This window comes from Thunnus albacares, chromosome 7, assembly GCF_914725855.1.
Source record: "Thunnus albacares chromosome 7, fThuAlb1.1, whole genome shotgun sequence".
Lineage (NCBI taxonomy): Eukaryota > Metazoa > Chordata > Actinopteri > Scombriformes > Scombridae > Thunnus > Thunnus albacares.
Window position 1 is genome coordinate 11782767 of NC_058112.1, and position 26122 is coordinate 11808888.

Genomic DNA, 26122 nt, shown 5'->3' on the forward strand with positions numbered 1-26122 from the left:
GTGCATATGGCTCTTGTTGAAAATCATGTCTAGGTCAGTAAAGCTATGATGGACTCTCAGTTTGACAAAGCCAATAAAAGCAAACATATTAATCCCAATACAATTTACAAGGATAAATACTTCTTATCAAATTGGTAACAACAGAATGAATGTTCTCTTGCTACAGTGCAGTCTGTAGTATTACAGCTGTTTTGTTTTGGTTCTCTACTCCAGTGCATTTGGTTTGAAATTAAACAATTACTGTGAGGTCAAAACTTTCCCCCTTCATTTGATTGTCTTTACATCCACCTGAGATAAACAGTGTAGAGACTGTGGCCCTTATACCCACCAACAGGAGTAAAAAGGTCTTTGATTCCCACACTGTCAAGCCAGTTTGGATGTCTGATCTGTACCCTCATAGTCTCTTGAAATGCACCATGCAATGTAACTACGTGCTGTACAGATTTTAGGTTTTTGTACTTTACTTGAGTGTTTCCATTTTCCGTTACTTTCTACATCTACTCCACCACAATTTAGATGGATATTGTACTTTTTACTTCACTTCATGTATTTGACAGCTTTAATTTAAGGTTTTCCCAATAAAACTGTTTAGCAGAGGTAGCAAGCCACCTAGACACAGACGCATATAAAACATGTGATATATATAACATACAGTATGATCAACTTATAAAATATGATGTATTGTTGTGGGTTTTATTACCCAACAGTAGATAAAGTAGGTAAACCAGCTCCACCTGGAACAGCTATAACAATAAAATGCCACTTAAATGTTAATTCATCATTAGTAATCATGCACAACTGATCTTTTTTATAGCAGACACTTATAGGTTGTCATAACAGGAAGTACAGGTGTTAATGTTAGCTGTGTTCCATTTCATCGTGTGAGTCAGCCATGTCAGTGAACGAGAGTACACAATGGATCATTTTTACAGGAGACATTTTGACATAGCAGGAAAAGCTGGAGTGGAAGTAATAACACAAACGATGGCTCAGTTCCATTAAGTGTCCCTGTACCCAAGTGAACCAGCATACACTACAGCAGGGAAGTGGCTAATCTAAATGGAACGCAGCTGTTATTAATGTTACTGATTACACTTGTGTTTATCCTGCCATTGATAATATATGTATATAACACTGACAGAGGCCATTGTGCTGCCTAATGACTGCTTTTGTGTTTGAGCCTTTAAGAACATTTTGATGATAATGCTTATAAACTTTTACTTTATCTGTAATAGTGTACTTTTACATTCTGCACTGCTATTTTTACCTAAATAAAAGATCTGAATACTTCTCCCAGCACTGTGAAATACATCTGTTGCTAATATTATACTTAATAAAATGTTAAAGGCTTCTCTCACCCCAGCTTGTAGGCAGTAATGAAGTATATTCAGAGCTTTTACTTCAGTAAAATATATATATATATATATATATATATATATATAAAAACCCTCAGTTACAAGTAAAAGTCCTGCATTAAACTGTAGGCTACTTAAGTAAAAGTACAGAAGTATTATCAGCATAATGCACTTAAAGTATCAAAAGTAAATGTACTCATATCATGCTATTATATATTTTTATTATCAGATGATACTGATGCCTTCATGTGTAAGCAGCATTTTACTGCTGCAGTTGGCCGAGTTGGAGCTAATTTCAACTAGATTGTAAACAATTTTAACAACAACAATGCACTGTATTTTTATGTTTAGGTTGATATTAAGTTGATTTCTGTATGTAAAATCTTAATATACAGAGTAACTACAGCTGTGATCCATAAAAACCTCCACCAGCAGACACAGGAACAGAAGCTGTTGCTTTACTGAACTGTTCAGTTATCAAACTGGACTTTACATATCACATCCCTCTTTTAATCTCTGCACTGGTCACTTTCATATCGACTTAATATTCTACATTGCAATCAACTTCCCTTTTTACATAATTTAATTATTTATTGTACATGTCACATATAATTTTTGCACTTGTCACCATTTCTTGGTCCATATTTCCTTTGTACAGTCAATATTTCACGTTTTTCTCCCATTTCAAAACTATAATTACTCCATTCCGTAAATAGATTTTAAATTTTTCATTTAATTTTAGCACTACTTTGTTTATTTTATCATCTCATTATTATTATTACCTTAATCTTGTTATATTTTCATTCCTCTATGTATGTATGTATAATTCTCTGTATGATTGCATACTTGGCTAATGAACAGATTCTGATTCTGGATTAAATATTGTTAAATAGACAATACAACATTTCCTTCTGGACTGTGGTGGAGCAGTACTTTCAATAACGCATAAAGTACAGACATCTAAAAATTGTCCAACCTGGGTAAATGTACTTAGCCACATTCCGCCGCTGCCTGCAGGTCACATTAATCAAGTTGATCCGCAGCTCGGAGCCATGCAGCAGGTGTGGTGCGCTACTGTGGCCGCAGGTGTCGCCAGAGCTCCCTGTGTGGCAGCAGACTGCAGCCACATGAACCGCAGCAGGAGGATCCAGTCCAGTCCGCTCCTCACTCTCCATGTTGAAACGGAGCAACTTCTCCTTCAGCAGACTCCCACCTTTTTACTGCTCCCCCACACAGCCCCGTGCTATGACGCCGGACTGGGAAGGAAGCTGGGAAACAACTGTATGAGCGCTACCCTGGTCGACACAGAGTAAGTTCACATTTTAAGTTAGCTCCTCTGTCTCACTACACCACACCAACACGCCGAGAAAGATAACTTGCTATTAATCTTTTTTTTTTTAGCCAACGTTACTCGTATTTCTACAACTAACGTGCGGAATATAATTTATGCGCTATTTTTACGCTAGCTAGCAAAGATAGCATTGACTCACAAGAATGAGGAGGATTTGTCTTCTCCACCAGAAGCCAGACGTGTAGTTTTGAGCATCTTAACGACGCAAATGTTTGAAGGAATTTGGTCACTTTATGTGTTTGGTTTACCGTCTGGCTAACGTTTCTAGCTAGCTACATAAAGTCAACCCTCATCACCATGTTAGCGAGTTAGCGGAGCGGACGGAGCCCCATGCGGCTGCAGCTTGGGTGTCACTTGTTTGCATGGCAACCATGATACCTACCCGATGTCTGGGGTGGCTATGACAAGCATCTGGACGATTTCCTTGTATATCAGTCGTTTTACCTTCGTGCTATCACCTGCGCTAAATGGGAAACTGTGTGTGGGTAAAGGGACCAGTCAACGGAATAAGAGCACATGTGGCAGAGCAGTCATCTGAGGAATAACCATAGCGATAAATGGCACTTAGTAACAACCTCCATTATTTAAGGCAATGCTAAGACTACTTAAATAGTACTTAATGACATGCAGCACGCAATGTGTAGCATGCAGCATGTGTAATGACATCACATAATGTCGTGTGACTATATGCAGAGGAGTCATAAAAAGCCTTGATAGGTTTGTAGGCATTTAAATGTCAAATAAAGGCACTGCAGGCCAAGCTGTAACCTTTGTGATGTGTTCACTACCAGCACGTTATGATTGTCAACAGACTTTTCTGCAGAGTCCTCTCTCAGGTGGTGTTAGGGGCATTTAGAGGTAGTTTTTTAGTTATTTGAGAAGGTTATTGCTTTGTTTAGTTTCATATTATCTGCTTTATGACACAGCCATTATGTGTGGTGTGAACATGACTGTCTTGACTAGAAATTAAATGAGGGGCTTTGTGATTAGAGCTAGTCAGATAATTCGGTAGCGCCAATATATCAGCCAATATAGGTTTACTGCAGACATGTCTGTATGTATGTTGGTTAATAACTCAAAATTTGCAGTAGAGAAATGCCAAAATATGCTTGAGATCACTTGAGAACACTTATGCACTCAGTACGTGTCTTTGGCCCCAAGATGATACTTATCTAAAATGATATATCTTTTATATATAAAAAAAGACTATTGGCTGATGCATGATAATCTGATTTTTTAAACTCTCAAATGAAAATATTGGCCTCAAAGACCCTAGCATTGGCAGGGCTTCACTTGTGATATTTGATCTTGATGAGATAATAACTAAACGTGGAGATTTTACAGTGCCACATCGCCTCATCCATCTCTGTCTACTCCCAGTAGAGACAAAGATAGAAGAGCTCATCATCTTTAATTGTGGGGTATTATGTGGAGTTGGGCTTGGCTAGAGATGAGAATAACACCAGAGTGCACTTTAGGTAATAGTTTAAAGGGTTAGTTGAGTGTGTCACTCAAAATACTGGGAAAAAATAAATCTGAAAAGAGGCAATCTGAACACAAGAGGAAATGATTACCAGAGTGCTGAAAGTGAAATGTCTAGTGATGTTTGGGAAATTGCAACCAAGTGTTAACAGACAGTTTAACAATATGTCTCTTGTTCCCCGCGTTCTGTTTTTATACTAGCTCTGCAAAATCCTTATTTGCTTTTTTTTTTTTTTTTTTACCTCAGTCTTTCTGCAATCTGTCTTCACTTTCAAGCAACATATTTTAGTTATACAGAGCAATAAATGTCCAGTATTAGAATTATTTGTCAGACTCGCATTTCACAAAAATTGATCTGATATTGAATGACCTCAAAATGTCATACTGCAAGTGGTGTCAGTAGCAGAGATGGTAACAGATTGGGCATTTGAAGGTCATTAATACTAAACAGCCATTTGGAAATGGGTCAAGAGATCAATAACAACAGACACTATTTGCTTATGCTAGTCTGTGTTGCTTTAAATACTAATGGTGTTCTTCAGATTAAGCTTTAATCCTCTACAACTAAGCAAATCAACATCTATTCCATTTTTCCAATATAGCTTTTGTTATGATGGGAGGTATTCTGTGCTGACCTGTAAACACCCGAAGTCTGGTCGTCATGCCATGTGACAGTCTACCTTGCACTAATCAGGCAGGGATATTTAATGGTGTTGGTCTCTAAGCCTATCAACTAGAACTGTGGCTTTGCTCTGCCATGGATGACAAATGAGGCGAGAGTGATACTGAATGAAGGAAAGAGAAGGGTGGTGAGAATGTGAAGAGCTGTTTGAGTCACTTTCTGTGGGTGGTTAGTGCTGTGTTTTTTTTTTTTTTTTTTTGTTTGGTTTTTTTTTTAATATCACTGCTTTTTCTAGGAGGAAGACACAGCAACAGATGTCCCAACTTCCATGCTGTGCTGTGAGAAATACTTAAAAAAAAAAAATAGCATGTCCAAGCAGACACTGTGGATCTGACCTAGAGAAGAAGCCACCCGTGTCCCTGGTTTCAGTCCAGCTGGGGAACTTTGATGCATGTCCTCCTTTTCTCTCCCCTCATTTCCAGTCTAACCTCTAATATCCCCTCTAAGAAAATGTGAGAAAATGCCCCGAAAATACTTAACAAGAAAAGAGGCTAGGGTGTCAGAATAAGGGAATCTTTCTTGACATTATAGCAACAGAAAACACAGTGACACAAATGACAAAGAGGATGTTTCAAGCCAGAATCAAATCAGTTCACGTCTGGTGGCACACTTCTTAAACCACTCAACCAGCGGAACAGTCATTGCATATTCAGGTTTATCTATGGGCAGAGTCAGTCATGAGTGAAGTCTAAAACGAAGAATGGTCAGCAGTTTGGATATTTCAATACATGCACCTGAGCATTTGAGAGGGCTACAGCACTGCGTATCTTTTGTCTCTGTCTGCTAGGGATTTCTGGAGCCAAACTCTCTCTGATACTTTTGTGTTTCAATTAATGATATGTCAGCCATTGTGTGACAGGAGGACAACCCTCTTGGAACAGTTATCTTGTGTATTTTTCAGTGACATTTTTCAGGTCAGTGTTTCCCCTATATTCATTCTGCAGCAGCGCACAGCTGCTAAAATTTTCACACGATCATTAATATCAATAGGCTGCTAATGATCAATTTTACCACCTCATATAGCAGACGCTTTAATCCAAAGCGATGTACATCTGAGAGTTTATACAACACGAGCAAGAATCAACTGCTGGAAAAGAGAAGGGAATTAGCCCTGAAGTTAGCAACAATGAGTAAGCCTAACCTGACCAGGCTTACCTAAGTCGACTGACCTTTATGGTGGACCAGCTATTCTCATTTTAGTATCTATCTCAGCCACTTCTAAACAAAGAAATGTCTGGCTGCTGAGTCTCTCCTAAGTCTTAGGAAGCACACCCCCCCCCCCCCCCCCCCCCCCCCCCCACCCTAAAGCAGTCAACCTAGGGGAAACACTGCAGGTGCACCACACCTCTGAATTTCTATATGCAGCTCATGCAGCTTTATGCTGTATTGAGTGTGCTCTGTGCAGTTGTAAAATTAAGGTACAAAACAGAAAACTAAAAAATGCATTTCCTGCATGCATACCCGCCATTGCTTGCAGCTAAAATATATTTACTTAAAAAGCTACAAGCTGAACTGCATTGCTGGAGAAGGTGGATGTGGTGTTGCCTGAAGGGTGCGTTACACCTCTAGACTTATGCAAAGTGTACTCTGTACAGGTGTAATATCAAGGGAAAAAAGCACACTGGTGCATCAGCTAGGGCTGGGATTCAAGATTTGGTATTTTCAAGATTAGTCAAATTTTGACAAATGTTAAATTGACAACAAATAGCAGCATCACATACATGCAAGTCAAAAGATATCACAAGTAGATTCTCACCTAGCTACTGTAAAACACAGGAGTTACTTTTGTTTTCCATAGTTTCACCTTTATTTTACTGGGTTATATGTTCATTCAACAGTTTGGAACATTGCTGTTTTTTGATCAGATCCAGTTTGTCATATCAGAGCTATAGTGAAGTTTATTTATCCCATGCAATGTTTCAGATGTTTGTTTCTCTGCCAAAAGCTTGTTGACAAGGGTGTTAAACTGAAATTGAAACTGACTGTTCTGATTTGTTTGTGTCATGTTGTCGTGCCTCATTGTTTAATGTTTAACTGCACCATGACCATGTGTTCATAGTGGCAGTAACACCAAAAAAAAAAAAAAAAAAAAAATCAAATGAGTGCCAAGAGGCGAGGAGAGACTAGACAACAAGGACTGATGGCAGGTTTACTTTCATAGCCAGTAAGTGGAGCTTTTGCGTGAATTGCAAAATACAAAATAGGCAGTACAAGGTGCAAAGAGTGCACTAATGCAGACTCTTGGCATGCTGTATTGCCAAAGAGTGTCACTTATCACTATAGCAGTCTTTTCCATAAACTTTGATTGCACTTGATTGTCAGGACAAGTGTGAAAATTCTTCCACTGCAGCAAGCCTAGTAATTTTCCAAAAAGCGAGTCCTGTGAACTATTAGTTTGAATCTGACTGCTCTTTACAATGGAAGTGTCCTACTCCAGGGTTTGATAAGTGGCTCAGGGCCTTTCCAGTTCCCCCGAGATGTGAATGCTTTCCCCGACATCTAGTGGGGGAATCTAGGCTAATACTGCTCCATATTGAATCTGTCTCTCTGCCCCTCGAGAGTAAACGCACTTTTATCAGCCTCTGTTGTGCCAAGATTCCCTTCCCCCTCCCTCGGTCTTACAGAGTTTTTGTCATAAGTAACTTTACAGCTGTAAGTTGTCCTTTATGTCAAAAAACAGGTTTTGTTCTTGCAGAATGTCATATTTTTCCCAGAGAAAACTCATTTGTGTGAACAAAATAGGGCAGTGCTGACATTTTCAAAGTTATGGTATGGTTTCATTATTCAATAGGGAAAAAAATAACAAGGTGACGCACTGTGTGCTATATGGCCCTATACATATGTAATAAGCTGTTGAAAGCTTTTAGAACAAGTATATCGCATTATAAAAGCTACATTACATCATTGTGAACTTTGATACACCTGTCTTTGATGTGGAAATCCATTCTGGCTCAGTGTGAACTGTTAAAATGTTAGCTATTCTTCATGAAGACACCAGGATTATAACACCCTGTTGTGTGTGTAGACTGTAGTCTTTTGTATTGGTACCACATTAATCTAGGGAAGCTGTTTCTCTTTTTCTTATTACGAAAGTGAGAAAAAAACACTTCAGACCTCATAAACTGCATTTGTGACATTTTACAATATAACTGGAAACTGGATTTTTCCATTATGCGATCTGTATGCAGATTGCAGAATGCTGGCAATGTTACTTGTATTGTGTGTTTTATAATACTTGATAACAAATAATCTCTGTCTCTTCAGGTTTCTTGTTGTTATTTTCTTAACTAAAACCTCACAGAATACTTGACATCTCAACAGTGTGTACTTAGTTTTGAACTGCTTCGTGGGTTCAACCGGGGTCGCTTGTGGCAACCTGTATTAATTTATGTATTGCAAAATTCTAAATAAAATTCTCTCTTTAATGTAATTTGGTAGATATTTGGCTATAACTGAAAATGCAGACTATTTTTTTAATTTCTATTCTTTGATCAGAAAAAGAGTTTACGTTACCATTCCTCCAGCGTCTCTCTGATTTACCACATACACGTGCACTCACACACCCACACACAAATTTAGGGTCTGCGACTAACCCTCATGACCCCTGACGTTTCTTCCTAGGCTGCAGGGCAGCCGGCCTGTGTATTTATAGAGCAGGTTTAACACCATAGATCCACTGTTCTTTTTACAGAGGCAGCAGCGGCCGCAGCAGTCTCACAGTAGCTAGCGCCTCTGCAATCAATATCCACCTCTCACTCGTCTCTAGCTTAATGTATGGAGCTGCTAAGTGTGTAAATGCTGCCAACTTTTTTTGGTACCTAGTCTTTCTGTTTTGTAGAATTTATAGGTACAGTTGCAAAACTTCACAGAGAAACAGAAAATCAGACAAGTACAAGCACCATGAAACTGTCCAATGTGAAGAAAATATTTATTTAATGCCTGTGTGTGTCTGTTTGTGTACATGGAATACACATATTATTGAGTTATTAGGTAATAACCAGTCACATGACTTCACTGAGTATTCAGACTGAAGGTTGATGCTTCCTGCATGTCCTATGTTCATTGATATTGTGTGTATTTTTATTTGATGTACTTCTGTGTAGCGGTCAACAATTGTACAAGTTAGTGACAAGTATGTGGCAATGGCACATAATGTCCTCGTCACTGTCTACATCTGTCTAAAGCTGTGACAGGCCTTGCACAGAGATTTGGTCCAGTCACTGAAAATGATTGGCATCGTGCACACCCCATGTCAAATGCTGATAATCTGCAGTTTCAAGGGATAAGCTGCAGCGTCTGTGTTGAGTTTACAGCAGGGTTGTTGTAGGTTTTTGACATACAAACTGTTTTATTACGAAAGAGGTGTTGTTGAGAGGCTTGATTACGTCATGGTTTTAACATCAGCCTGTTAAAGCCCTCTTTGGAGGGTCATCACGGTGCTCTGTGCAGACTTTGTCAGATTGGCTCTAATTTTTGGCTTTTCGTGTCATAGCATGTCATTGCCTACAGACAAATTGATCGGTGACTATCAGTGTAATGTCATAACTTTGTCACATTGTATTTATGAGACTCTGTTTTGCTAATGAAGTAGTCAGGTGAAGGGAGAAAGTGACACTGTGTTAGATTACAGTAAAAGTAAACTGGTGGCACCCAGGTGTAGCTGTCTTTGCCAACCACCTCCCAAAAAGCAAGCCTTAACCTTTTAGAGAGACCTCAGGTTTCACAGCATGGACGGTTTCCATGACACGGGACCATCATCTGACTTTGGTCTTAAAGTGATACTCCACCCAAAATCTGTCTTTTGGGTATTTTCACTGTCTAGTATTGAGAGGTGGCTGTAAAAGTGTTGCAGCTTTGACTTTTTCCAATAATAGTGCCCATGGTCAGCTTGAATCATGTTGGTTACAATGGATTCCCACAGTGACCAGGTGTCGCTCCGGAAAAAAGTGTCAAAATGTCCATGGAAACTGCTGCAGCATTGATTTCTCCGCTCTCCCTCCCTCCAGTGTTTGTGTCTCTGTGCAGCTAGCATTTCCCCCCTGCTTCCGCTCTTTTGAACTTACATAAACACATCTTGGTCTGATCTCTCTACTGAATGCACAGCGATGAAATTGATATCGAACTTCTCATCTAACTCCCGGCATGGGAGCAAACAAAGTATATTTTTCTGAAATGTCATGAGTATTCCTTTAATGCCAGATCATGATGCTTTTGTTGATGCGGCACTTTAAGCGTCTTTAAGTGATTGGTCTGTGTCCTCTTTCAATCATGCTGATAATTTTCACACAGCTACACAAGCAGATACAGCTGGTTATGGTTTATCGGCTGTTCCACTTACCTTTGAGAGAACTAGGAACATAAGTAATGATGTGGTGTTACATTTTTGATATTGACGTCTATATTTTATGAGACATGTCTTTTCTTGATTTCAAAAGAATTATATTTTGGCTGCCTTATAAACTATTCTGTCATCTACCAAGTATAAATTCTACCATGTTCTTTAAACGTCAGCATTTTCATGTCTGACGAGTGTGTCACTTCTGGATTCCACTCATTGTCCTAACTGTATTGAAGGATAAGTCTATAATCCATGGTCCATGACATGCTGTGATATGGTGAAATCAGTAGATCACCTGCTCCTGTGGTCAACAGATGGAAAAAGGAGACCTTACCTACCCTTCTATATCGACACAGTGGAGCGGGTTAGTGGTCGATCTGAATGGTTCCATGGCTTTTCCTCCTGTTCATGGTTGAACGGAGGTCAGACACCGCCAGACTTTGGTGAACAGGCATCTCTATTAGGGATGGAAACTTAATTACATGATACTGATGTTAAAATGTCATTTAACTAACTCGCAGGAGAGCAGGAGTGAGACAGAAAGTGTAAGTTAAATGTATCTGGTACTTATCTATCTCACGTTTACTAGAACCACGTCGTACCTGTTTCTTGTATGAAAGGCTTATTAAAACACCCAGTGGTCCCTCTATTTGTGGACTTTAACAGTTACTCTTCTAAGGCTGCTTTGCAGTTGTGCTGCAGGTGTGTGACATTCAATGAACAACTTGGTGATCACTGCGTAATTTAAAAACCTGGCCAACCACAGCCTTAGTTAGTTTATGAAAATGGCCATTCACATTTAATTTTTCCTATTTTGGTGATTATTATGCAGAATGACCTGGGATCTGAGTTAAGCAGAAGACCAGTGTAAATCAACTTAATGTCTGTTTTGATAAATGGGCTTTGACATACAAATACAAATAAAAGGCTGAGGTAATTCTTTTAAAAAGCCGTGTTTAAGAAAGCAGTGCAGACCTGCAACGATTAGTCAATTAACAGAAAATTAACCAGGGTGACACAATACAGACACATTTTACATTTACTAGAAATGTGAAGTTTAAGTTGCACAGGGCAAACACATCCAGTTAAATATAAGAGACTGTGCTCTGTGTTTGTTTACTTTGCGTTACAACAAATTGAACCTCATAGTATTTATCTTAGATATGTGTGTCTTTTGTATCATTATAATGAAAAAGGTTATTTTATATTGGTGCTGTTGACTGTTGGTCCCATGTTGCTGGTTCCCATGTAACAGTTGCTCGTCCATTTTATTGTGCCGAACCAGAGTTAAACCTAATGGCACAAACGAGCCCCAGTGTAGAAGGCCATGTGATGAGCAATAATTAGCCTGTAAGACATTTAAGTGCACTTACTGCTAAGTGCCCTTAGACCCAGTGCAATTTCTGTAAAGTCTAATGCAGTGCCATCATGAGCAGTGAGTGCTGGCTTTGTTTCCCTGTGACCTAGGCCTCTGACTTTTCTGTATTTAAGCAGGGAGGGTGATTACGTTTATGGTCTATTTGTCTTAGTGCCCTGGCTTAACTGGACAGACAATCCCTGTATACCTAAGAACAGGTAAATAAACAGCCTCCATTATTAATTTGGATTAAAGCCTGTAAGATTCAGGAGCAGATGAAAGTCTTTGTCAAAGCATCCATTAATTGAAAAGACTTAGTCCCACAAGAGACACTGACTTCATATTTGACTTTTGGGAGGTCTTTTGGCAACTTTCTACCGTCACAGCAGAGCCATGTGGCACCTCCCTCAGCCTTGCTTAAGATTACATTCAGATAAAGTGGACATGCATGAATGGTAGGGGTGTAACGGTACGTGTATTCATCTCGAACCTTCACGGTATGGACGTTATGGTTCGGTGCATGCAGTTGTTCGAAGAATACGCTTTGTGACCCAAACAATTACTGTTAAAATAGATCTGTTTTTTTCATGACAGTGTGAACAGCACAAATCACAAGGAATCTGATCTTATCAATTCAGATTTGGGCCACTTTCATATGTGGTCCTAGATCACGTCTGATTTTTTTTTTGCATTTTGACCTCAGTCTGAACAGTCATATCACAATTCATGCGACTTTTACATCACTCTAGATAGACATTGGTCAGAATTCTGCGCTGGCAGGAGTCACTCTGTTAATACAAACATGGAAGACAGCTGCGACAGTGGAGGGACAGTGAGATGTTAGACCTCGTAAGTACTTGGGGTGACACCACTGTGAGAGCAAAACTTGAAAAACTGCAAAACTAAAAGTTGCGTAGGCCTATGTTGCATGTAAGTGGTGTATAAATTTTGCCCAAATCTGATTAAATCAGAATGATTAGCTACAGCACAATGTAATTGGGTCTGTGCAGTCAGTGACAAGTCTTCCCTATCCTAGTAGCAGGTGTTAAACAGAACTTGGTGACCCATCAGATTCTGTGATACTCAGATCCTTTACTTAAGTATCAGTACCACAATGTAAAAATACTTCATTACAAGTAAAAATCCTGCATTCAAAATCTTCTGAAGTATATAACTATTACCATCTAAATTTTCTTAAGTGAATTTAGATGGTAATACTATTTACCTAAAGCAAAATTAGTACTTTAGTAATAATTACTTTAATATTTACTTTAATTTTAGTATTTTAAACCTCGTATTGTGTTTGACCCATGTTTGAATTCATTAATAAACACTGGAAAAAACACAAATTATCATCCAGTAAAATGTTTTATCTGCTAAGTGAGTTATTATTTATCCATAACCATAATATACACTCACCAGCCACTTATTATTGTGTGTGTGTGTGTGTGTGTGTGTGTGTTGTGCCAGGTGTGTGGTGAGATGTGAGAAATAAAGCACGAGAAAGCTCCAGTCTATATAGTGCTTTACAGCTGGGGAACAGGACATGTGTGTCTGTGTCTGTCAGGTTACTTTTGGGGACACATATCAGATTTAAGACCAGTTAATTGGGGACAAAAGCTGTGTACCCAATTTGGAAAAAGATGATTTTTGGGTCAGTGGTTATGGTTAGGGTAAGTTTCCAGGAAATTAATGTAAGTCTTTGTAATGTCCCCAAAAGTGGCTTAGGTCAATGTGTGTGTGTGTGTGTGTGTGTGTGTGTGTCTGTGTGTCTGTGTGTATGGTGAGATGTGAGAAATAAAGCACGACAAAGCTGCAGCTTATATACTGCTATATCGCTGGGGGACAGGAGATGTATGTATGTTTCACACATCTAAACTTGAAAACAGGTCAACTTTGACCCGAACACAATAGGAGGGTTAAGTCAATTTAGCTGGTAATACTTCTATACTTTTATTTTAAACGCAGGATTTTTACTTGTAATTAAGTATTTTTACATTGTGGTATTGATAGTTTTGCTTAAGTATAGGATCTAAGTACTTCTTCTAACACTGCAGGTCACAGAATCTGATGGGTCACCAAATACGGTGTAACACAGGCACTGTTTTATGTGAGCTTCAGTTTATTGTACGGTATTGTGATCTCATCCAATGTATAGTGCTGGTTGCTCAGACATGGGTTAAGCCTGGTCCTCGACTAAAAACCATTTTCTCTATGGAGGTCTCCAGCGAAAAGGCTTAACCCATGTCTGTGCAATCAAACCATAATTTATTTACCACAAGTTGTCAGAGGATGTTAAAAAATGTATAGGCTATTGCAAATGACTGATAAGCTATGGTCTAATCAGTCACAATATAGCATTATAATTACCTGTTTGTTTGCACCAGGTGATACGACCCTTGAGTCACTTCCATCTGCATCTTCAACATCTGGAGAAAGATGCAGATACACCTAGTACAGAGACCTGTGGAAAAAACACAACAGCTACCAAATCCTCTGGAAGTAACGAACCCTGTTTTGATCAGGCTTTTGTTAAATCATTAGTTAACACTGTTGATTGCCTTAGCTGGATGCTAGTCAGATCCATCCATTACTGTTTTGTACACTACTGTATTCTGTACTGAGAATACACTATACTGTATTCTCTTATTACTGTACTGTATTACTGCAAACCTTTCTCTTTCTACTCATCTCTACCCTCCTCTGTTAGCTTAATTATTTATTTTCTTTATATTAAATATTTATTTTTGTAATTCTACTACGATAGCTTTCAACAAATACTTGTCCCGAGCTTCACTTGAGCATGCAAGCTGCACAACATGAGCATAAGCTGAAAATGTTCTCAATGTTCACACAGTTTCTTGAAAGGTCAAACCACTCCCCACATCCACCTTTCTACCAGGCACCAGTCCAGCCTCCACGCCTTTACAACCCAAGACAACTGCCGCCTCAGCATTCCTTCCACAACTTTACCCAGCCCCCTCCATTCCACATGGCTTCACCTCAGTCTCCGCCATTTAACGAGACAACCAACCAGCCTCTATCCTTCCTGCAAGATCTGGCTCAACCTCTTCCTTTCAGCCATGCTCCTGCACATCCTCCAGATCTGGCTCAGCCCATAGGCCAGGCCTCAGCACATCCGCCATTCTATTGCCCTCTAGAGGATGAGGAAAACGAAATAGTTTTAGGAATCACATCAGAATATTGTGAAATGTTTTCAGTATTACAGAAGGATACACTTAAGTTTTGGACAAGTTTAGCAATGTTAAAGGTTCATTATAATTCCAATTTAACACTTCTTTCACCTAAGTTACACTTTGATGTTGCTATGTACAGTAGTGTTATTAAACCTGCAGAAATCAGAATAGCACAGTTTCACTTTGGTGTTCATTTTGGTCATCAGGTGTATGGGCAGCATTGCAACACTGGATGCTGCCCATTTAGCTGATGAAAGTCAGACAGACCGAAACGTTGTAATATTTCAGCAGCAAGCAAGACAGTGTGCAGGAATTCTTTTCATTGTTTTCAAGTTGCACCTTCTTCCTGCACATCGGTCACACATTCAAGTGTGCAGAGATTTTTTTTCAGAACGTTTGAGTCAGCCGTTTTCCAGAGCAGAACTGGGAAACAGTTGTTTCATCTGTGCAGCCTCGGGTTTAAAATCTGATTGTAGATCTGTTTTTTTTTTCTTTCTTTCTTCTTTCTGCTTTAGTACACTCTGGGAAAACCCACCTCATTCTGAAGCCTTTTAGGACCTTGCAGAGGTCATCTCCTTGAGGTATCTTAATGTAGTCAGGCATGAGGACATGGCGCACGGCCTTTCAAAACTCATGGACAATTAGGCAAACGGAGGATTGTGCAGTGCAAAACAGGTTAGACAACGTTCGGTAACCCGCTCTTGTTGCCAGCCAATACAACCCAACTCCTGCGTGATTTCTCAGGGAGATGGGTCACCTGAACTAAATGTATTGCCGCAAGAGTCTTTTGGAGAGGCGCTGTAAGAAAAAGTAGTAAAAAGATGTAGTTAAACGTAGCCCTTGACATACTGACATTTTGGATGAAATCTATGTCTGTGAGGCCATTTGTGTCACAATCCCACCACTCCTGGCTCCGACTCTGCATTCATACACACCTCCATACAGATGTATCGGCCATTGCTCCACAAAAAGCCATAATTAAAAATTTGTCTCTCTTTCTCCTCATTCTCCTCTTCCTTATCATCTACTCACGAATTCACTGGCTTCCACTGCAAATCAGCTTATAAAGGACACCGTTAACAATCACTTTAAATAAAATTGACTGAGGGATGGGAATAATCTGCATGGTGATGTGCAGAATTTCAAACACTAGATGTACAGATATGGATATGCAAGAACTTGTAGTATCAAGTTAAGATATCAGCTAATTACTGGTCTATCAGTTTTCCCTGAGTTTCTACCAACTACTATATTCTCAGTTGGAGCACCTACCTCTATCCTAAAGTCATTATTCACTCATTGATTCCCTTAATTGAGCCAGAGACACAACTATAAATCAGTGGGCAGAATCTGGCCTGGACTCTTCCCATGAGTCAGTCTTGACTCTCCTCTGGGAAAGTTGGTGAGCTCACAGTATTCAGATGTAAATGCTATTTAGTTGTATGCTCGGAGAGAAGCATGCAGAGTGCAGGTTATACAGTATCCATGTGGAAGTGTTACACCCATCCATTACCATGTGGTTTTCAATTTGCAAGTGGTGTGACTAATTTTTCCCTCGCTGAATTTTACTTGGCCCAGTTACATGAATCTACTATCAATAAAAATTGAATGTAAAAGACTTGAACAAACCCACCAGTCTCTGCAGTAACTGATAGTGTTGTACATCAGCTGTCACAGTGACAAGTAGTTTCTGTGTCTTGAATCAATGTGCGCTTTTCACCCTGACTGTGTGCTCAATTGTACCTGAGGATATATAAAAGAAACACATAAAAAGCAGGCTGTAGAACTGACCAGTTAAACCACTGGTCTCCTACTGCTACAGCCATTACAGCATGCTCTAAAGATCCGTTTGAGAGTGATATTTAAGGTAAATCCCCCACTAGGGGGTTTTAAATGTTGTTTTAGTGGTTAATTGTTGTGTTGTTGAACAGCATATTGGAGAATACATCTTCACAGTCTCATAGTTTCACTTCTTCGTGGCATGTAGTTTACTTTATTGCACAGTGGTCCCCAGAACTGATACTTGAACATCTGGTCTGCTTGAGTGATAAAATGTAGGACAGCAAGGAGTGTGTATGAGGAAGTGGTGTAGTTCTGGATCCCCTCCATCCAAACCATGCCACATTTTGGGTCACAGTGTCTTCCTCCACCTTTCACTCTTTTTACATTCATCTTTTTACTTGCACCATAGTACGTTCTACATCATACAAATCCTACTTTTCTGTTGGACAAAGTCAATGCATAATTAAATATAGTGCTGTTCTGGTTTATTTTAAGTATGCCTTGGCCCTCGCTGTCCATCTTAAATTAGCCCCCTTTTTCCTCGACTCCATGTCTTTCAGTTTCCCTCTAGTTGCTGTCTGTGTTTGGCTCCTATCTCCTCTGCACTGCCTCCCCCTTTGTCTTTGTCCCTCAAGCGCTGTCAGCTCAGGGATTCTCTCTCAGTTCACTTCTTATTTAGGTTAGATGTACTCAAGTGTTATGGTTTGCTCCTTTGCTGAGCGATAGGATTTAAAGGCACAGATTCCGACCCCGCTGCCCAACCCATTTTACACTTGCTGGTTTGCCATTAGATAGTTAACTGGGGTGTTATCATCAGAGATCCATGCCAAGCCATGTTTGTACTGCTGACAATATGCTGAAGTACATGCAGGATTCATACAAAACCTTGGTAAAGTCTGGGAATTGTAGTGGGAATTTATAATTTCTTTTCAGTCTGTTAAGTTCTCCTTACAATATGGCATTCTGGTGGGAATTATATAGTACTTGTATATTAGGGTTATGTACAGTATATATGTGTGTGTGCATGAAAGCAGCTGCGTACATGGTTATGTGTGTTGTTTTGTTTTGGTTTTTATGCCTCCGTGCTGGTGACAGCCATGGCCGACTTTCAGGCTGTCCGTCTGTCTGTGCCTCCCATTCTCGTGAAGGCGATATCTCAGGAATGCCTGGAGGGAATTTCATCACATCTGGCACAAACGTCCACTTGGACTCAAGGATGAACTGATTAGAATTTGATGGTCAAAGGTCAAGGTCACTGTGACCTCACAAAACATGTTTTTGGCCATAACTCAAGAATTCATCCGCTAATTATGACAAAGTTTCACACAAATGTCTAATAGGATAAAATGATGAAGTGATGACATTTTATATCCAAAAGGTCAAAGATCACCTTCACTGTGACATCATAAGGTTCAGCAAAAACACTTTTCTGGCCATTTGTTGGATACTGAATTGGTGACACTAATCTTGGGTGCCCACCTTGAAACTGTGGTGACTGTATAGATCTTCTGTGCTGCCGGGTTGAAGAGGTGTGTGAAGCATCCACGTTTTAGAATTTGTAGCTTCTTTGCATTTTGCCTTCCCAAGGTACTTGTATGAGTCCACCTTCTTCACCTCCTCTCCCTGGATTACAACCAGGACAGGGGGCCTCCTGTTCCTCTGGTAGTCCGCCACTAGCTCATTGGTTTTGCTGATATTGAGCTTCAGGTGATTATTGTTGCACCATATGATGAAGCTCTTTATCATTCCTCTGTACTCCTCTGTAAAAAGTGAAGACAGCATGTTTCTCACTGCACCCTGTTCACTGGAATGATACATGTCAATATAGTGCTAACTTCCATTTTGCCAAAAAATACACTTAATTCCTTTTTATTAAATTATTTCAACATCTTCACTACAAATATTATGAGTCTAGACAAACATGGATGTAAACTGCAACTTGAATGGTTGGTGGAGGCATAAAACCGCGAGGCAGTATTTCTAGTTGGATTTGTGGCTTATCACACATCCCAGCTGTTGGAGAATGCATTGTTCTCTGCCCTGGCAGGATTAAGAGGCATTTCAAGGGAAAACAGAAGTAAGACTAGAATGGGGTGTTGAAAACAGATTTTTTTCTTTTTTTATTGTAAACAAAACATGTCTAGTACAACCAATTACAATAAGAGTCAAATTTTTCAACTGAAATGGGAAGTGGGTGTGTTTAAATTGGACATCACACTATCGGCAGCAGTTACATTCCTCCTCTCTCACTGCTGGAATCACATCCTACCAGGATTTGTATTTGATAAATGTGGTGGTCCTCAACATGTGTGAATGTGTGTGTGTGCTTGAGTATGGTTAGCTGCAACTGCTGCTGTGTTTCTGTTGACTCAGTAAACACAAACTCTAAATAGAATCCCATTTTTTTCCATTAAAAAAAAAAAACACTAAGAGTGCTGTCAGTTATACTGTTACATTTTTTAATTTAATTTTTCATTGGGTTAAATCCATTGTAGACAGCTCAAGTAGTTATATTGTTCCAATTCTATGTTAGCAGGAGACTAGCTGTAATTAACAGTGGTGTGTGCGCAGGTGGCAAACAGACTTTATGCATTTGGCCCAGAGAGACGTTAACGGCTCCCTGTAGGACTGGGACTGGGGCTGGGTAGGGTGGGGCTCCACCCTCTCTAGCACAGTGGTGTGACCAGGAGGAGCATGGGAAGGAGAGAAACCGGGAGTGAGGCAGTTTGTCTGTTTATACAGCATGAGTTAAAGTTACTCTAACTTTTGTATCTCCGCAGGTGAGACAGGCTGCTCCAACAAAGGCTTCTGGATGTGGTGTCTCCTGCGGCTCAGGTGAAAGGTAAGCTGAGCTCTCACCTGCTGGCCCACTCCTTAATGTCTTAATAATGCATACGCTCTGTTCAATTGGCTTGGCTATCTGTTTTAGCTTCAGTCAGCTTCAGTCATTCATGTGCTACAGTCCCAGGTTATAAGTGCTTACATTGGTGTGCTTGTTTAATTCATGATCCAGTTTTTTCTCAGGCGTCAGTCTAGTCTCAAAATTTGACACGAATGCAAGCACATTTTTACCCAGAGTTGCCAGAAGGGATAACTCACTTTTTCAGCAGAATAGAGAATTAGGGCATGTCTCTAAAGTAGAAGTAGATCTACTTTCTGTTTATGCCAGGTTTTATTACATTTCCTTTTCTTTCTGCAGTTATTTGATCACAGTATGAGTTATTGCAGTAAAGCTTACATCTGTGCTGTTTTGGTGACTTCTGCATGTACACGTGAGCAATTGCGTCGGTGTTGAGAAGTTGGAGCACAGTGCAGCCTTGAAAGAAGAGAAAATGTTTGACAGAATTGAGATCAGCAGCTTACAGGGTGTGTCAGATTCATTTGGGTTAGAGGAGAGTAAATGTTTGGGGTTGCACAAGGACAGTTGGCTACAGAATGATACTTTAGAGAGATACACAAAGTCCTAAAACAGGCAGTTTGCCTGAGTACATGTTGATCTTTCAAACTGCGTTAAAGTGTAATGACTGGTTTCTGTTTCTTTTTTCAGCCTCCCATGCTGTGTGTATTTTTGTATCTTCTGGATGAATAAGTGTACCATGTCCGTATGCATGTGGGCTAGTTTTATAAACAGTACTGGAGACAGGCAGCTGTTCAGCACATCTGTCCATTGGGTTAAAAAATGGAAACCAGGTGATCTTATTACACTAATAAGCAGACACATATTCAAAGAAATCAAGCCCACTTACTGTAAAACTGTACTTTTGGTGTGGTGAAACCACATGAATAGTAATGCCACAGTAAATTTACTATCTCGGCTTTTAGTTTCTTGAAATTGTCCTCAGGTTATTTAAGTCAGAAGTCTCGCTTGGTTGTTTCTTACAGACCTAAGATGGTAGCACTGTGGTAGTCATGGAAAAACCTCATTGGCCACTCATATCAGTCAGGAAGTGTTTGAATTTGGACTTGCCCGAGCTGTTTATCTTGGCATGTGTTTGCAGCAGGAAGACGCTTGAGATTTAACAGAAAATTACACATTAACCAAGCAAAATGTCTCAACCTGTACTCAGCAGTTCACACCCCGGCTATTGTATCTCGTTTTTGGCTGCCTTAAAAGCCACACACAGTCAGACTATCTGATTTACTATGATGTAAAGATAAATATTTTCTGTCGACTGACAGACAGTGCACTTATCTGTTCTGCATACCATTTATAAGGCTTAATATTGTGCACACATTGTAGTGTCCATTTACTGAGCATGGAATTTAAAAAGTTCATGTGATTTTGGCCAGCGGACCGTGCACAGAAAGTGCAAAAAGCTAAAAACTGTCATGTTCTATATTCATTATCTCCTCTGGCTCAACTTTAAACTTGGTTTCACTTCAGTATTTAATTGACTGAAAAAGGGTACATGCTGAAATACTGAAATGTCACCTTTACTTTCTCTTTTTCTTGTGCACTGAGGTCTAAAATTTGAATAAAAAAATACATGTGTCATGACCAGATAACACAGGAGAGTAGGGAGCCTGTATTTACTGTTAATTAAATTAAAAAAAAACTGGATTTACCCGGTCATTGACTTGCTGTAGAGAGAGATAGCAAGATAAATACAAATATGGGAAATGGTGTCAATAGCAGCACTGCTCTCCTTTCCATATTTAGTCTTGCTTAAGGGTCTAATGCTTATCATTTGAACAACATATGATTTGATGTAGCAGTACCATTGCATAACATGGATGCAGTCAGAGGAACAGGATGGCACGAGATGTATAGGTCATACCCTAAATTAGCAGCCTATAATTTGTTTTTTACTTAATGTTAGCCTGGAGCCAGTTCCTGAAAGATTAATTATATGTTTAGGGCCTGACCTTAAAATAATGAATATAAAGGAAAAGTAAGTCCAAATTGGATGTCAGGCAGAATAAATCACAGGAAGTGTCAGTTATGCTAAATAGCATCCACACTGGGTATTGTAGAAGTCCATTCACAGAAAATAGACTATCCAGCAGTCTCTTTTGATCAGCAAAGCAAAGTGTAATTTAATGAGATCAACCCTGAAAGAGACAGAGATAGATTTATGTTTTATGTATTGTGTCCCTAATGGTTGGAGAGTGGACTTTGTGTTTGATCTTAGACTTTTCTTATGTATAAGTGACATGCAGAAAGCACTCTGTTACTCTCTACTATTCTTTCTGAAACAGCATAATGACAGCTAAAAATAACACTACAAAACATGGATCTCCATTGTATTAGGGTGGTGGTAGAAGTCTAAGTGGTTCAGATTTCAAACCTCGACTAATAAAACTGAAATTGTCTGCATGACTAGATATTACAAGACATGCTTCATGTCATTTGCTTGAACTGCCTTTTTCTTTTAGGAAAAACAAAGTGGCATCTTTAGCAGAACCGTTACTATGTGTTAAAATCATCCATGTCTCCTGTCTACCTTAATAGGTTGTCGCAATTAACACTTGGTTGGGATAAGCTTGTGTATTTGTCAGCGAAAAGCCTCGGAGCTGCCGCAAAGTGTCCGTCAGGGTGAGATTGATGAAGGGACAGAAAGAGGGCAGGTGGTAGATAAGGAACGAGGGAGTGTTGACAGGCTGTGGGAAGTGTTGAGCTGTTGACCAAAACCCTAATTATCAGTACCTAATCAGTGCTGGCAGACAGGAAGCGTGGACCAATGATAAAGTTCATAGCATCAGACAGTCCAGAGGGCTAAATTTCACTTATTTAGAAGAATGCCCTTGATGTCTGTCAGTGATGCTGCATTTGACCATTTACTTGTTGATTATAATATTGTAAAAGCTGTCAACTGTAAAAAATTAGTAGTTGTTTTTTTTATGTAGGATATTTCAAAATAAGCCAGTTTCTCAGACAGAAAGCTTTCTTTGCACTCCATCACAAATGCAACGACTGCTGAGGAACTAAAATGTGCACTATAAACACCAGAGGGACATTTTCACATCCCTGCAAGGAAGTAGTGCTGAATACAATCTGCTTTTCTCTCTTTGTCACACTTTTTCCTGCAGGAAGAACTGTGACAAACTGACATATTTCAGAGAATGTATGTAATCCTGGCGGAACTTATGTTTAAATGACAAACAACTAACAATGTCAGTACATTCTTGATAGGGATAAAAATGCTGGACAAGCATGAGCTGATTTCACCATGACAGGAGTTTAGCACAGTGGCTGTTACAACATTAGATCTATAGAGGAAGCCTCATTACATTACGCTTATTTAGCTCCTGGGGTGGTTTGTGACACGATTATCAAGTAACTGCTTGGACAAGTGGCAGAGCTTGCACTCCTAGCAGCTTGACCCAGTTGTTTCCCATTAAATGTTTTTAAAATCGCGAGCAAGTCTTGTTGTGGCAGTATCCATTCATCTCGTTTGTGTGTGTGAGAGCATCCAGCAGTCCAACACAAAGAGTGGTTAGCCAGCTTTCCTTTTTTTTTTTTTTTTTTTTTTTTAAGAGTTCCTTTTTTCCCAGATAAGAGAAGTTGGCAGTTTATAGAAGTGGGTTGAGTTAGCTTGTTCTCTCTCTCACCGCTGCTTGCTGGGAACAGGAGTTGGAGGAGCTATGTGCTGAGATCAGAGGGAGGAGAGTAGAAGCTCATTGATCTCGCCTAGGATTTCAGTTTTCTGATGATGGATTCAGCTAATGCAGTTGCAAGTGAAGACTAATTTGAAAAGTCTGCTCGTATGGTGCATTCACCTACTGACGACCTGAAAGTTGGATTCTAAGCAGCATTGCAGCTATTTTGTTGGAAGATAAAACCTTGAAGGCAATAAGAAACATGGACATTGTGAAAAGGATCATGTTTAATAGTGTTCTACCTTTATTTATATTTAAAGAGTGTCAAGGACAGGAGGAGGATGGATTTAAAGTGTATTGTCTGAAGCGATTACAATGATTACACTGGTCTGGACTAACACAAAACTTTTAAAAGCACTGTGAATAGCCACATGAATCTTGTTTTTATTTACATTTGCTGCTGTGATTATGCAGCACTTGACAGTTGGTTTGAGGTTGTGTTTAAGTTCAACGCAAAGCTCATTATTTGCACAAATTTCACATCAAGTTGCAGACCCCTGCAATGTACCTGCATGTACAACAACAAGTCAAGTCAGCATTGTTCCAACTTGTTTTTTAAAGTGCTAAGCGATGTAAATCATTTAATCCAGATGGACAAAACGACTGTTTGAAAAATGTAGCCGTGGGGGGTGGAGATAAGAAAGAGCTTGTACATACAAAAGATGTCACGTTGGTTGTGTGAGCACACTTTGGCTTCAGTCAACGTGATACAAAACAAAACTAAGCTAAATGTTAATACAGTCTAAAAATAGAAAAGTAGCGCAGCCTGTAAAGAAGTTCCTCTTGTGCTCCCCGACTACACTCTGGAGGCTGAAGCAGATCGTTACACAGGAAACAGTCTTTTACACAAGCGTGTGTTAAAATAATGTCACTCCGTACTGTAGCCTCTTTGATTTTCCTGTTTTAGCAAACAAATTCCTAAAAGTGTTCTTAACGACTGAATATGTTAAATATTACTCAGCATTAATCTACTCAGCACTGATAGACAATCTTGTGCACAGGTGTGTTTAAGCTATTGTTTTAATTAATTGTTGCTGAGGTGAATGTTACTTAATGTAACAATTAGGAGTGTAACAGTACGTGTATTCGTCCTGAACTGTACGGATGTTATGGTTCGGTGCATGCAGCTGTATGAAGAATACGCTCCATGACCCAAACAATTACTGTCAAAATAGTTTATTAATCCACGAAGTCCAAAGTGCGGAACAATAAGTTTAGAGCATGAGTTCCACCTGGAATGTTTTGGCAGCGCACCACTCAGCTATAGCATGCTTATGGGTGTATGCTAGCCAACTTAGCCAAATTATCCTGGTTACCGTGGTTAGCCTGTAGCGTCGCTGCCATCAGATTGACAAATGAGAGACCTATAACACTGACCGAGTGCAACACTATTATTAAAACATGCTCCGTTATCTCCATAGTGAAACAACACGGCGTCTCCCTGTCCCCCCTCCCCTCTCTGTGATGGTCCGGTTTTCACTCCACCTTTGAGTGAAGCTGTTCAGAACAATGATAAAAACATTTGATATCTGTGGTGGTCAGACAGCATGTCGACAGCACAGGAACCAGCTCTGAGTGAGAAAAACGTAGTTAAAAAGTATGAAAGTAAAAGTAGTGGTTTGATCCCTCTTACTGATATATATATTTTTTCATTATTTAATCAGGAAGTCCCTTGAGATCGAAATCTCTTTTGACCTGGTCAAGACAGCACATCAGTGACAGTTAAAATAGAGATAAAACACAACAGATAGAGAATATGAACATCAAACAAACAAGGAAGAGACTAAATCTAGCTCAAATAAGGCAGTTGCAATTCTTAGTTACATGGACTTTTAACATAGCTTTTCTACTACTTTATATACAGTTAGAGAATAAATCTGCATAAAGCAGCTGTCAGCAGGTGTCCTGACTCCTTGCAAGAAACAGAAGAGTTGTTTTCCCTTTCCACTGCAGCACAACTAAACCGTTTCAGTAATAGTTTCCACTGCAGCACAACTAAACCGTTTCAGTAATAGTTACGACCAGTGAGCCATTGTTGGATGTTTACATTTTTCAAAATGAAGGACCAAAATATTTTCTACTTTACTGAAACCATACCGAACTGTGACCCTAGCTGTGTACACTTACACCCCTGGTAACAATTAATCATGGTATTGATAGGTGATATTACCTAGTCCTACTGTGTAGGTGTTTGACAGCTCAGACTTTGACTCTAGTCTTTTGTTTATTTTTCTCTAGATCCTCTGCTTTTGTATCCTGATTGTTTATTCATGATGTTCTGTAGCTTCAGTTTGGGCAGATAGGCACATTTTTTGCTCAGTTTCAATACTATTTATAGATGCTGCACCACAGTTTAGCTGGCGATGCATTTGTCTTGCATTTATTTTGTATTTTTACGCTTATAGCTACAGTATTTTATTCATTTTCATATTTATTCAAATATGTAGTTAGTATTTAACAACCAACTCATGGACTGATGGGAAGATGGGAGCAGCATGTTAGTGTTGCCAAGCAAAGAGATGATTGAGGGATTCATGATAAACAGGAAAAATTGACAAATGACTAAATAAAATTTCATTTCAGAAAAGATGTAAGCTGTGATTCGGTCATATTTGGCAGCTGACCACTGATTAAATGGGATATTTCAGTCTGAGGAGTCTGTAATGGGGCTCCTGCCCTCTGCCTTCCACTGGACTGCTCTTTGCTTTAGCATCGTTAATTAAAGACATTTATCCGACACCTTGTCATCTATTATCTTTTGCTTAATGACCCTCCCTCTGTCCAGTCAGGGTAAGCAGCCTGCAGGTCTCTGCCGGCAGACATCTTCCTCCCATCCTCTCACACCTCGTGTGTCACCAGCAGACAGACCCTCACCACCACACTCACTCCCTTGAGGGCCACACTTCATAGCCTTTGCCGGCTTAATCAGATACAGGCTCATTTTCTCTTTCTCTTCCTATGCAACCTGCACAGCTTAT

General features: G+C 39.6%; 1 protein-coding gene across 1 annotated transcript in view; it reads left to right on the forward strand.

The window, feature by feature from the left end:
• Positions 1-2433: 2433 nt before the first annotated feature.
• Positions 2434-26122, forward strand: part of osbpl5 (oxysterol binding protein-like 5) — a 52189-nt gene continuing 28500 nt past the window's right edge. Inside the window, exons 1-2 of the mRNA XM_044356261.1 lie at positions 2434-2664; positions 19325-19386. The gene's annotated coding sequence lies outside the window, so the exon portion shown is untranslated. The remainder of the gene's footprint in view (positions 2665-19324; positions 19387-26122) is intronic.